The 12,007-nt window shown below is 45.2% G+C and overlaps 1 pseudogene; it reads right to left on the reverse strand.

Annotated features, from left to right (window-relative positions):
- Positions 1–265: 265 nt before the first annotated feature.
- LOC146863040 (cyclin-A1 pseudogene) lies at positions 266–1,588 on the reverse strand (annotated as a pseudogene).
- Between the last annotated feature and the right edge of the window lie 10,419 nt (positions 1,589–12,007).

A 12,007-nucleotide genomic window follows, 5' to 3' on the forward strand; every position in this document is an offset into this window, starting at 1 on the left:
AGAGAATGATTGGGAAATATGAAAGACCGCTCCAGGTTCCAAATGAAGACTCCTTAATTCACAAATCAAGGTCCAAGTACCGATTAAAAAAAGTTCCACATGGCATAAATAGTTAGAATCCAATTAAAAAAAGTTATGCAGCAGGTTAAGGACACTTGACCTGCAGTGCCCTTTTGATCAACTCGGTTGATCAGGAGGTAAGTGCTGTATTGTACTTTCAGTGCATTGAAGAATACTGTTTGAAGGTCGATTTCTTGATTTAGGGTTATTTTAAAGGCAGTACTGATGGAGGTTCTACAAGCACGACCTTTCGATACTTTGAGTTCTTGTATTTCTCCCGTATTGCTTGCTGCGGAAGACGGGGCGCTCTAAGGCATGCTCGGTGGAGATCACTCAGGCAAGGTACGATCTCAATCAATGAATAACCCGTAAAGGAAACCAGGTTCTCAAGCCAAAATACCTTATTCACGGTATAGTTCACTAGACAATAAGCAGCTGCCGCCACCAATGACGGAAGATACTGCAAAAAGGGCTCTGCATCTAGCAGACACAGTTCAGCTACATACCTGGCAAAATTCTCAGTTCTGACACAAACGCCATGTCTTTGCAAGTAATGAAGGAGGAACTGATTAGTGGTAGGCACAGTTAGGTCAAAAGCCAGCACTTTAAGGAGCAAGTGTTCCATTCTCAGCAGCTGTTTCTTGGTGCAAGTGTCATCGGTTATGTAAAAAAATTCATCCACTTCAGGAGGATAAATCTCTTCATATTTCGAAGCAAGAAGAATAGCAGTGGTTCCCACAAGTTGCAGCTTTCCTTGAAGGACGGACATACAGGACAAAAAGTGGTCCAAGAAATTGACAGCCAGATACAGTGTCTCTACTCGAAGTTTATACTCCTCGCCAACTTCAACCAGCCAGTCAATCAAGATGGGGTGCATGCCTGCTGTGATAGCTGCCTGCTTTCACATGTAGAAAGCTTTAGGCCGATGCCTCATCTCTGCTTCACGAAGGTATTGATGAATATCTTCGAAGTGCTCTTCAGAAACCATTAAATTGGTACCCAATTCAGAGTGCTCTTCTGTTAATTAGTCAGAATCATCTACCACTTAGGACTGGAAAGACGGGTCTACCATCATAGGAGACCCTGTACTGAGATCCAGAACCAGATCAAAGTAATTTTTCACAGCATTCAGATCCAGAGGTGGTTTAGTAGGCTCAACATTTTCAACCTGGAAGCGACAATTGTCCTTTACATCTCTTGGCTCATCCACAAAGATGGAGAACCCCTGTTTGGTGGGCACACAGGTAGGAAGGTTCTTCCCAGGGAGAGGGACTGCATTCTCAGCCCTGGTGAAAAGGCAACTGAAGGAGCACTCTGGAAAAATGAGCGTCTGTGCTGGTCATTCTCAGTCAGCACCCCCAGCACGGCTCTGTGGTGAATATGCTGGGGCAGCAGGGCCGGCCGAGGTACATTCTCCTTCTTCATTATGGCAACGAACAGCTGGGAGTTGTCGTGGCCATAGGAGGTAGTCCTGAAGAACCCACTGGAGGAAGTAGCACGGCGCATTGTTGGGGTGCAAGATTAGCTGGTGCGGTGCTGCTGTTCCGTACGGCTTTTGTGCCGGCAGACAGGCAGGGATGGTCCTCTGAACTGGGTTTCAATCAAATCTAGAAGAAAAGGGGGGGGGGGGCGGGGAGCAGGCCTTGTCAGTCCAAAACTCCTATTGTTTTGGAAAAACATTAACTTCAGACCTGAGGTGTGCTTATAGAAATGGATATTAGCATTTGTATTTTCTGCATAGTTTGATTCATGGCAAGTGTATGCATTTTTACAGTGCCAGAAAGATTTTACCTTTTGAACTGCAGATTTCTATCCAGCCGGAGTGTATAAAATAAGGCAGTCCTCTTCTGCAAAGAAAGGGGATCTGCAAGGAAAGGGCCTCGTTTGAAGCTTGGTGGTTTCGTAAATTGCTTAAACGTGGAAGCACACAGAGCGCTTTAAGAAATAGTGGCATCGTGGTCATGTTCGTGATTGGTTAGCTTCGCTTAAATGTGGAACGAAAACATCTCAGCCTTGCATACTGTGACCAAGTTTTACTACAATGTTGTTCTCACGTTGTGCGATACATTCGCCACTGAGAGCCTTGGACTGTGACTCCGTAGTGTTTGAAAAGGAAACTTTAAAGCCTCATGCAACAATTTTCGGGCGAATAATTAATAATAATATGGCTCTCTCCACCGGCTTTTGCTACAATGTTGCTTCCCCGCTGTGCAATTCAAATGCTTAACAATTACACTCGCCTCTGGGAGACAAAGACTGCGACTAAATGGTGTTTAAAAAGGAAACTTCAAAGCTTCTAGTAACATTTTTGGGGCTTCTTTGGTATATAATAAAATCACTCTTTCCACCGACTTGTGTAGTACACGGAAAATTACTGCACCTCAATTTCGGCTGCTTTGTAAAGATACATCTTTGTATAAAAAAGCACTCATGGCGCTTGATTTACAGAGGCACTTACTTTACAGATGCTTGCAAATACGGTGTCCCTCGGACAGAGCTCCTTCAGTCATTTCCTTCCAAACATGGCAGCCTTCTTCTGTGGCATTTTAAAACAAGGCATGCTCAATCAACTGCCTGATACTTGGCCCATGGGATTATGGGAGTTGTAGTGTAGAGACATTCACTATTACAGTTTATTGATCTCAGACATTTCATTTAGCCCTCTGCTTGCCGTATTAAATTTCAAAATCAAATACGCTTGTCTTCGCATTAATCTATTTCCCAGATCCCCTCTTCTGGGGTCGGCTTGGATTGAGTTTAGCACAGTCCACTGGAAGTCATTTTCTGATTGATCCATTTGATGGAAGTGTTTGACCATGAGTGCTGAGATTTTTTTTTTACAACAAATTCTATTCATTCATTTCATTTCATTTCAGAAATCTTTATTTCGATCACAGATCATAAAAGATGCATAACATTAGTACAAAAAATTTTAAAAACGAATTAAACAACAGTGTGATCCGGTGGTTAAAACAGTGTTAAAAGAGGGTGCATGAAATTCAGTCTGTAGCTATCAAGGAGTCTTTTTATACGAGTCTTTTTACCCATCGGCTTCGGGTGTACCACATGGAAGTTAAAAATTTCGAGAGGGCAAAGACTACAGTGGGGGAGAGGTCTGTCTTTAAAACTCTATAAGCAGGTTGAAAGGATCTAAAACCCAAGTTCTTAAGTAGGGGGACTAACCAATATTTCCTGCTCCTCTCATAGCCCTTGCAGAAGAAAACAACGTGAACGTCATTCTCCTTTGGATGTGCGCACACTGGGCAAGTTTCTATGGAGGAGCGGCATGTCCAGGACGCTGTGAACGATGCTAAGGGAAGTGTTCCGTATCTCCATTGTAAGAATAATTTCCTCGTTAGTACAGGAGACATGGCATCTAGAGTACTTTCAAGATGGTAAGAATCTTTTACTTTTAGGAACAAATGGGTCAAAGATCCTTCTCGTGTGGCATCGATAGCTCTGGTGAGCATTAGTTCTTGGTATGCTCTCACAAGAACCTTTTTTGGAGTCTTTAAACAGGCGTTTGTAGGATCCGTCCATAGTTCCGGATAACCAATCTCCTCTAGCATTCCCTTAACATAAATCATCCATGGAATTTGCTTGGCGTTCCGTAGGTGCAGGAATTCCTGTAACTCCTCTCTGTAGTTTATGAGAGCTGGGCTGCACCACAAGCGTCTCCAAAATGTCAAGGGTTTAAGACCTAGCTCCTCAGTTATCGATCGAATTCCCATGTCCAATCTTAGGGGCAGAAGTGGAGTGCTCTGCGGTAGGGCAACGATCTGTCTCAGAAATTTATTTTCCGTTGACTGTAGTTTAGACAGATTGGTGTGTCCCCACAGCTCACCCCCGTATGTGACACCCGCGCGGGCTTGAGTTTTGTAAATATGAATGATTGGGGTTAGTGGGCGATAGGAAGATTTGTTCGCCAGACGCATAGTGCCACCCGCCAACTGAGCCAGTTTGATAGTCACTTTAGTCTGGTGTGACGTCCACGTTAGATGTTCGTTTATAGTAATCCCCAAGTATTCGATGTTATGCACACGTTCTAATTGGACTGTGCCTAACCTAGGTGGAGCTCGGTTATGGGTATTAGGATTCAAAATCATAAATTTAGTTTTTTGAGGATTAATTTCCAATCCACGCTCAGAGCAGAACTCTAAAAAACCGTCTAGGATGCGTTGGATCCCCATAGGGGATTTAGACAACAGCAGGGTGTCATCTGCAAACATGATTGCAGGCACCCTGCTGCCTGTCAACTTGGGGGCATCGGTGTTGGCAATCCTGTTCAGGTGGGCAACTACCCCGTTCACAAAGAGGCAAAACAGGGTCGGTGCAAGAACACAACCCTGTCTAACCCCTCTGCGAACGGGGAAACTATCGGTTAACTTGCCATCTTTGCCGCACCTTACGCGGGCGTAGTTGTTATAATGAAGTCTCATCAGGATTGCCAGAATATCACCAGGGACGTTTAGCTCTTCCATGACTCTCCACAGCCGTGCCCTAGGTACTAAATCGAAGGCGGCACGTAAGTCTACAAAAATAGTATACAAAGTACCGCCCTCGATTACGGCTGTTCTCCAGTAAAGGAGATTCAGCCGGAAAATTTGATCTACTGTTGATACACCCTGTCTGAAGCCCGCCTGATAGGGGGACAGGATATCCATCTCCTCTATCCAGGCCAGAAGCCTGTCCAAAATCAGTCTTCCGAAAAGTTTTTGGGATATGTCGATGAGACTGATAGGACGATAGTTGGCTGGGAGCAGAGGGGAACCCTTTTTGAAAATTGGAACCACCTCTGCTCCCAGCCAAGAATCAGGGACCTCCATTCCCCCCAGAATGGCATTAAATATTAGTGTAAGATATGGGACCCATATCCCTGGTTCCTGTTTGAACAAGTCCCCAGGCACCCCATCGAGTCCCGGGGCTTTTCCCACAGCTAGACCCTTGATGGCCTCCCTCACCTCTTTTTCAGTAAAGGGAGCTCCCGTATGACTAGATGTCTTTATGCCACCAACTGTATTTTGTTCCCCCCCTTCCTGAGCATAAAACGTCTCAAAGTGGCGCTGCCATATCATGGGCGCTATGTTGGGCTCTATTGCCGAGGATAAATCCTCAGTACCATTGGCGACTATGCGCCAAACTTTGCGCGAGTCTCTGTTAGTTAGTGTTTTAACAAGGTTTTCCCAATAATCCTGGTCCCATTCCGCCCGCGCATTTTCCAGGAGCCTTTTGTAGGATCTTCTCCTAGCTTGGATTTCTTCCTTGCCATAGCGTCCTTTTATAGCAAGTAACAGATGGGCCTTGGATTCCCTGCAAGTGGCGTTATACCAGGATGTTTTGGACAGGGGGCCTTTCCTTTTCCCTGAGGATGAAAACAGATCCTGCTCTAAGGTGATGATTATGTCTGCATGAATTTGTGCAAGCTTTCCTCTATTGGGATCATCTTGCACCTCCTTTCCAATCTGGAAGGCCCTCTCCAGCAATGGGATGATCCTTGCATATAACTGCGGTATTCTATCTGGACTATTGACCAATTTCTCCCACTTGACTCTCCGCCGATTGTTTTCAAGTAAGAGCCCTGCTTTATCTTTATCCGGTCCGTAGGATGTGTCCTCGCCCCCTGGCAGGGAATAAGTCAATTCCAAAGCGTTATGGTCACTGTCCATTCTTTCAGTGACTTTGAAATCGACTATTAATGGCCACATGAACAATTTGACCAAAATATAGTCCAGTCTGGATTCGCTACCTGTTTTATTATAGGTATACATGCTAGGGATGTCCGATTTGCAGCGGCCATTGCAAGCCCTTAGGCCTTGATTAAGAGTGAGGGCAGTTATCTGCAAGGCCAAGGGAGTCCAGGCCCTAAGTGGTGGGGCCACCGTTTCTGGAACAAACCAACATGAATCTTCCTCATAGGAAGGGCCGTCACGTAGTCCAGAAAGTGGTTCGTACTGTGAATTAAAGTCACCTCCCACCAAGCAGGCAAATTCGCAAGGAATGCCTTCTAGGAACCTGGATAATTCATCTATAGTGCAAGATTCTTTTAGCATAGGAACAGGCCTTGAATATATGTTAATGACTAACAGCTTAGTGGAGTCTGACCACTCGAGTAAGACAGCCAATATGTCATCCGAGGCGGTCTCTAGGCAAGTGGCGTGACAACCTAGGTCAGTTGCTACCCAGGTCGTAAGTCCCCCCGACGGCCTGCCCCTTCCTCCCCACTTTGCGGGTTTAGAGAAGGAGGCAAAGCCCGGAAATAATATTTCCTCACGTGCCCAAGTCTCCTGGAAAATAAGTATATTTTTGGAGCTAATGTACGAGCCCCACACTATGGAGTCTATTTTATTGGCTAGGCCTGCCACGTTCCAAGAGATCACAGTTATATGCGCCGATTGGGTGGTGTCTAGGCCTGCGGAGACAAAGTTATTAGAGTTAAGCTCAGTGGGCGCCATTCGGCTAGTGGGGGAATAATTTGTGATAGAGGTTATATTAATGGGAGACAGGATGAAATCCGTCATGCCTAATACGAGAGCCGGCTTGTGTTCGACTATGTCAATTGCCCTAGTATGTATATCCGGGACTGGGGGTATACTAATCTCCATCCTGGGAGATATTATTAGAGAACTCCCCACTACATCCACCTGTCAGTCTACCATTTCCAGACTGCTGTATCTATTGTGGGTGGGTAAATAGGCTGGATAATGTGTTCTGTGTGGCCCTGGGATTCCTCTCCTATATCCTCCACCCCCGCCCCTCCTCCGTGTAACAGTTTCCCAACCAGCCTCCTCCCCATACTGGTGGAAATGATGTATAGGTCTTCCCCTATGGTATTGGGGCACATTGCTCTCCCTGGGGCAGTTTTCCCAATCCTCCAGCAACTTTGATGGTGCCCCCATCTCTGGTCCTCTGAATTATAGAGGCTCGAAGGGTAGAAAAATGAAAGAGGAAGTGATTGAATGTTACTGCCAAAGTCCTCGTCAGAAACCCACGTGCAGATATATGCGACTGTATTCGGGTCTCTAAAGGTGACCAGAATGCAGTCCCCACTAATAGATTTCCTGGTATAACCCACCCACGTTGCCCTCCTGGCCATGGAGATATCACTGGTTGTTCCTCTCGGAAGGGGTCTATTAATAGAGAGCCAGTTGATAACTTTATTCCTAAGAGAGGTAGTGGATTTGAATGTTGAGGATTTTAATTCCGGGACCCCTACCAGAACTAAGGTGTAGGGTGCTGCTTCTGGGGGGAGGTTTACAGGCTTTTGTCTGCGGTTAGGGTATGGTTTCTCGCCAATAGGTGGCGAATCACCCTTGTTATTGGTTGCGGGTATAGCGGTAGCTTTAAGCGGGGGGGTTATTTTTGGAGTGACAGTTACTATAGGCTGGGTTGGAGTTGGGTCCTTGTTATCATTTAAGTGTTGCAAGGTCTTATTTAGTACAACTTGTGGAGTTTTGGGGTTTGTGAGTGGAGGCTTATTATTTGTGGCAATAGGTGGTCCATTACCCTTAGTGGGCTTTGGTCCTAGACCCTCTATTGTAGTTTTAGTTCCACTATTGTCAAGTTTCCTTGCGTCAACAAGTTGTACAGTGGCTTTCTCAATGCTAACTAATCTAGCTTCGATTTTAATCAGTCTAGCTTCAAAGGGACTCAATAGGGACCTTAGGAGTGTGCCTATGTCCTCCAGTGTGATATCATCAGAGGTAATATCCACTGGCACGGTATTCATTTTTTGCAGGTTGTAGTATATTTTGCCTGTACGGCTTGACAGTAATTATGCATGTATTAGCAGCATAAGTTAACAATTATACATTATGTTTCACGGAACAATGCATACATTCATATGATATTTCGGACAAAGCCTGCCTTGGGCTTCGTAAGGTAGCCATTGGGTTGCTGCCTAGCTTGTACGTCATTACAGTTACAATGCGTGGAATTAAAGAAGAACACAACATTACTATAACAAAACTTCCCACCCCTCTCCCCTGCTGACAGGCGCAAAAAGAGCGAATGTGTGCTGTATGGTTATGGCAGGCCCGATTGGGCATGTACACTTATGGGTTTGGGTCGTTAAGGGAGCCATAAGTTCAGGGTTTGCTTTCCTTCGATGTATAAGTGTTGGGGAAGTGGTGAGTATAGAGATAGTACCATATATTTACCCATGTAGGAACTGCGGGGGGGGGGGGGGATACTGCTGTCCCCTAAAGGGGGAATACTAAGTTGTGAGGTTGTGAAAGATTCATGTGCAGGTGCAGCGCTATCATTGGGAGTTGAGCGCATCTGAGGCTTTGAATGTTTCTAATACAGCATCCCAGTTCATGGCTCTAGGCTTCTTTTTGAGCCATCTGCGTTCTTCTCAGCGAATAGCTATACTTTGCGCTAAACCCTATCTTTAAACTTGTTCCTTCCAGTATTGAATATTAGGGGGTGATGATGATTTCTACCTCCTTGTGATGCCTCTTTTTGCTAGTATAAGAGCTAGGTCTGTGATCTTGGCCTGTACTTCGTATCCCTTTCGCTGCCGGTATATACCTGATATGCACGTTTCTAGCGTCCGTCAACCTGTATCACCTACCACCTCATCTAGGATAGCACCTATCTTCCTCCAGTACTCTTGTAATTTACTGTAGGACCATATCATGTGAATGAGATCTGTATCTTCTTCAGGACATCTGGGACAGGAAGCTGTGACACTGGTGTAGATGGAGTATAACTTGTGTGGTTTCAGGTATGCTCTTTGAGTAATCATGTACTGGATAAATATAAAATATGTATTACGAGATACTTGCTTAGGATAGTCTAGTATTGTTCTCCATTCATTATCTGAGAAAGGTTTGTTGACCTTTTGTTCCCTCTTGGTGCGTATTAGGGTCAAAGGGGATGATTGATGAGTACGTTTCCTGTGGTAGAGCGAGCGGGTTAGATGCCTGCCCATGCCCAAAAGGTATATTAAGTGAACTAATTTGTTCCTGGTGGGTTCCAATCCCTGGGGTGCCCAGTGCTTTTTAATGTATCGTACCAGGCTGGCGTGAATTACAAATAGTGTTCCTGTGACTCCTTGCTCATTTGAAAGCATTGTTTCCAAAAAGCAATCACAGTTCTGAGCAGTGTCAGAGCAGAGGGTTGAACCAGAATATTCGGGCAAAGCAACCTGTGCAACCTGTGCAGTGAGCTCTGTGTGATCATTTGGTTTGTTTAAGAACTTCAAACAGCATTCCCTACTGCTAGCTACTAAGGCAACACAAAATTAAAAAAAAATAGCTATTTTCATCATCATCATCATAGGCTTTATTTCGATATAAAAAATATCTTAAAAAGCAGTACATTTAGCACAAAACAATGAGACAATAAAAGTAGTCAGTACATTAACATACAATTCATTATACAAAAGACCCCAATAAATTAGATAAAATCATTTAAGAACAAATTAAACGAGATAAGAACGCCTAGATGATCTAATGCGCCAGGCCCAACCCAGGAACTTGGCTATGCCGCAGGCATAAAGTGGGCGTGGATCATTTTTTAAGACACGCATAGCCTCCTTAAAATGCCTTGTCCCAAGTTCTCTGCATAGTGGTTTTAACCATCTACTGCGGGGAAGGGCATAGGCCGAACATTCGAAAAACAGGTGCGGGATTGACTCAATCCTGTGTTCACAAAATGGGCACATAGAGGTGGTTTGGGTCGAGTGCTTCCACCTAGAGGTAAGTTCCCCAACGGGAAGAAGGCCTATCCTAAACTGAAAATACAATGCCCTATCACAGCGCTTAGTGACAATGTCCAAATACGGTTCACAAAGGGGCAAATCTTTTATTAATAGGAAGTCCAAGGAAGTTCTACACAATTTAGAATTACTGGATCTGCTATCAGCTACCCAATTCCAATATAATTTCTTTAGCACAGATATTGGGGGAGCAGTTCTATTAGCCCAGGCATTGCCAAGACCCATGTTGAGAAGAAGACGCTTGACTTCTCTCAACCAATGGATCTTGGACCAGCCCGGCGACTCCAGCACATCAGTTAAGCCATCCGCGAAGCAAGACAACTCTGGAATTCTCCAGATTCTTGCCCATAGAAGTAGAGGGCGGAGCCTAACCTGGTCGCTAATTGATCTTAGCCCCATGTCTAATAACAGTGGGAGGGTTGGGGTGCTATAAGGAAGCCCCATTAAATCTTTCAAAAACTTGCTTTCCGAGCGAGACAACTGATCCACCTTGTGTGTCCCCCAAAGTTCGGCCCCATATAAGACTGCACTGACGCCCCTTGCCCTATAAATGTCAAGGATTGCTGCGATAGGTTTTAGGGTTGAGGCACGTTGTTCTTTGAGAAGGACACCCAATACCCTTTTATGAGTCAGCAACATCTTGTGTAAGGGACATTCCCAACTCATCGAATCACAGAGGCGGATACCAAGATAGTCGAACTCAGTAACCCTCTCTAAAGAAACAGCATCTAAAATTGGCGGTTTAATTGTCTTTTTCGGAGGGTTAAGAACTAGATACTTCGTTTTCCCAGTGTTAATGACTAGCCCCCTTTCATCACAAAAAGGTTTAAAACTAGATAGCAGGCTCTGCAGGCCTACCGGGGTTTTGGAGATCAGGAGGGTATCATCTGCAAATAGGAGAGTGGGTATTCTTCTGCCGGCCAGGGATGGTGCATCTGAAGGAACTTCCGATAGATAGTCCACCACTCCATTCACATACAAAGAAAACAGAGTGGGGGCTAGAACACACCCCTGGTGTACTCCTCTATTTACAGGTATTCGATTTGTTTTTTGGCCCTGGTTACCCCACCTGATCTGCGCAAAGTTGTCGGCATGCAACTTTACCAATATGCTTAGAAGGTAGGGAGGAATACCCAGGTCATTCAACACACCCCAAAGTTGGTTGCACGGGACCAGGTCAAAGGCAGACCGCAAATCAATAAAGGCGAGATACAGACTGCCCTTGCCCAGTACAACCACTTTCCAATAGAGCATCAAAAGCCGAAAGCATTGCTCTATCGTCCCCATACCTGATCTAAAACCGGCCTGAAAATCAGAAAGAATACTTTTTTCCTCAATCCATTGTAGTAGCCTGCCTAAAACCACTTTGCCTGCCACTTTCTGGGAGGAGTCTAAAAGGCTTATGGGGCGATAATTGGCGGGGTCGGACCGACTCCCTTTTTTAAAGATGGGAACAACTTCAGCGCCCTTCCATGAACCTGGGAGAGTTGCCCCACTGAAGCTAGCATTTAGTAGAGCAGCGATAAGTTTCGCCCACTCTACTGGGTTGGTACATAACAAATCCCCTGGCAAGCCATCCGGGCCTGCAGCTTTATTGGGGACAAGGCATGTGATAGCCCCCACCAGTTCCTTGTCAGTGAACAAATGCTCCTCAGTGAGTTCACAGGGTACTACAGAATAACTTTCAGTCGAACATGTCTCCGCACTCAGAGCCACATTATAGAGTTTGGAAAAATGGTCAATCCACGCGTCCTCTGGTATATTGCATGTTATTAGAGAGTCCGCGGGCTTATCCCTTGTTCTTAGTAAATCCCAAAAACCCTTAGAGTCCTTCCTTGTGCTAGCGGCCTTTAAATCATGCCAAAACTGGTCCTCCCATGCTATTTTAGCCTCCTTAATAATTCTCCTTTGGTTGCCTCTTGCAGCACTAATCAAGGCTCTGTTCTTAGATTTAACCGCCTTAATTAGTTCCCTTTTAGCCTCTCGGCAGACAGGAGTGAACCACCCAACATTGCCCTTTGTGGCGCCTCTTGTATTAGATTTCTTCCCCACAGTGTGGACTAAAAATAGATCACCTAGTGCATGCGTAGTTTGATCAAACAGTAATGAGATCTCCTGTGCACTAGGGAGGGGAGAATCTAGACGTTGAGGAACATTTGACATTATTAAGTTTGCCTCCTGTATCTTGCACTCCCTGGCAGCAAAGTTGTTCCATTTTAAACGCCT

The sequence above is a fragment of the Triturus cristatus genome, chromosome 2_2, assembly GCF_964204655.1.
Source record: "Triturus cristatus chromosome 2_2, aTriCri1.1, whole genome shotgun sequence".
Lineage (NCBI taxonomy): Eukaryota > Metazoa > Chordata > Amphibia > Caudata > Salamandridae > Triturus > Triturus cristatus.